Here is a 2,500-nt window from a genome sequence, read left to right on the forward strand (position 1 = left end):
TGTATATTATTACGTTGCGTAATATGATTTGGAAGTAGATTCCATTTGACCAGTGCTCTGTATCAGTGTTGTAGTACTCGAGTCCTGGACGCGTGAATACTTTCCCCAAGGCAGTTGTCCTTCCGCGTTCGGTTTACGCGGCCTGATTGGCCACTGACGCTTCTCTCAGCGCCCAATCGCGTTAGCCCTACTATCGCCTAACTACTCGCTCAATATACTACAACTAACTATCACTCAACTCACTATCACTCAACTCGCTACCGCCGTGCACAATATACTAAAACTGCTACCGCCGTGCACAATATACTAATGCTTTATGTCTAATAAACTAGACTAAATATAGCCTATAGAACAGATTTTTACAGCCTAACGTTAATATAGAGAGATTAAAACAATACGTTATTTATATATTGATGTGATGTCGATTGATATGAATAGCGCGTTACGTTAATATAGAGAGATGAAAACAATAAGAGGAAATGGGCGAGGACTTGGGCTGTGGAACTGAAAGCTAGCGATTGGGCGCTGAGAGAAGCGTCAGTGGCCAATCAGGCCGTGCAAACCGAACGCGGAAGGACAACCGCCTTGGGGAAAGTATTCACCCGTCCTGGACTGATTTTCACGACTCGTGACTCGACTTGGACCTGAGCACTGATGACTCGGACTTGGACTTGGACTCGAGCATTGACTGCATTCGGACTCGGAAGGTGCAGACTCAGACTCAGACTTGTTCATCGATAAATACAGTTATTTCTATAAAATATATATTGTAATTGGCCCTAATAATTTGGCATAAGATATTGATGGCTAGTGCATTTGTTTGGCTATTGTGTCATAAAGTAAATAAACTCCCTTTGAAATGGTGACCGCTGTGTCATTTATGTTTAACGTAGACCTTTTTTTATTTGTATGTCAGCTCTTTGACTCAACCTTGATGACTTGGACTCGGACTCGGACTCGGGTAATGGGGACTCGACTCGGACTCGACTCAGGCTCTTCTTTGGTGACTCGGACTTGGACTCGGACTCAAACTCTGGGGACTCGAAACTTGACTCAGACTTGAGATTTAGTGACTCGACTACAACACTGCTCTGTACATCACTGGACGTAGAAACCATGCTGCCTCCAGCAGTGTCCATTATTAGTCCATTAGTCCGATTAAAGGGATAGTCCGGATTTCTTGACATGAAGTAGTGTGCAATATTTGCCAGTAATGGAATCGTTCCATAGCCATTAGCTGACTCACTGAGTCCCGTGGGTCGAAGTTCTGGCCGCGTTCCGAGAGAGTTGGGGGCGGCTTCAGACGGGATCTGGCAACGAAATGGTTTTAAGCCAAACCACAACAAGCAAACAAAGGTTTTAACCGTCCGCAACAGAATACAACAGTCCTCGTGTATTTCCCATGCTCGATTCTTCTCTCAAGTGAGTGGTAATACTTCCATTTCTCAAGAAACAAAAATAATTCCAAGATATTGTGTCAGAAATTAGGGATATTTCTTTCATCTTCATAATTTCATTGAGCTGTAATTAACACGACACACAATGATCCAGTGTCTTCCCATGACATTCAAGACATTCAAACTCATTAACTCAATAAACTGTCAAGCTAAACGATTGTGTGCAAAACTGTGTAGAGCTTTGGGATCTATGTGAGATTAAAGGAATCAACATTGTTTTTTGGTGAAGTGCCCCTTTAAGGGACCAAGGCTGTGTTTCATATTTTTTATGAATCCTGTCATTCAGGCCAGCAATGATTTGCTTGATGATCGTTTCTTTTTGACAATGATCCCAGTCTTGTCTGCTGTGCCCAGAGGGGTGCCCTCAGGAGGGGTGTGCCCGCACCATGGCTTGATTTGCATGAATCGCTTTGAACGAGACACATTTGCGCCGCTGCAATTGAGGAGCAAAGAACGGATATTATTTTCTCTGTAATCGAGTCTGGGAGATTACGGAAAATGCGCTCACTGTCTTCTCCACAAGAAGATAGACACCAAGCGAGAGTTCCTCTCTGTGCGTTCTATTCAGAGTTCTCCCGGAGTTTTAAGCTAGGCTAGAGGTCCGTATCCACTTCCATTCATTTGTGCTAAGCTAGGCTAGCTTGCAGCCGGATAGCTTTCAACTGAACGCACAGAGAGGGAATTGGTATTCATCTTCTCGTCTGACTGTGGAGATGACACATGTAAGCGCATTTCCCATAATGTTGGCGTGTTCCTTGATTTATCTCTCTCTCTCTCCCTTTAAGTGCTGTCTATTTCTCCCTGGTTCTCTCTCTTTCTTTCTCTATCTGTGTCTCTTGCTGTCCCCTTTCATCTCTCTATCTGTCTCTCTGTCTCTCTCGCTGTCCATCTGTCTGTCCCCTTCGTCTTTCCTTCCCGTCCACGATTTCTTCAAGTGATTTCTCTCTCTCTCTCTCTCTCTCTCTACCTTTTAGTTATGTCTCTCTTTCTCTCTGGTTCTCTATCTGTCCATCTGTCTCTCTCTCTCTCTTTCTGTCCATCTG

General features: G+C 44.1%; 1 protein-coding gene across 1 annotated transcript in view; it reads left to right on the forward strand.

The window, feature by feature from the left end:
• LOC311223524 (E3 ubiquitin-protein ligase HACE1-like) overlaps positions 1 to 2,500 on the forward strand; it is a 74,913-nt gene that overhangs the window by 44,107 nt on the left and 28,306 nt on the right. The gene's annotated exons all lie outside the window — the stretch shown is intronic.

This window comes from Notolepis coatsorum (assembly GCF_963971535.1).
Source record: "Notolepis coatsorum genome assembly, chromosome: 2".
Classification (NCBI taxonomy): Eukaryota; Metazoa; Chordata; class Actinopteri; order Aulopiformes; family Paralepididae; genus Notolepis; species Notolepis coatsorum.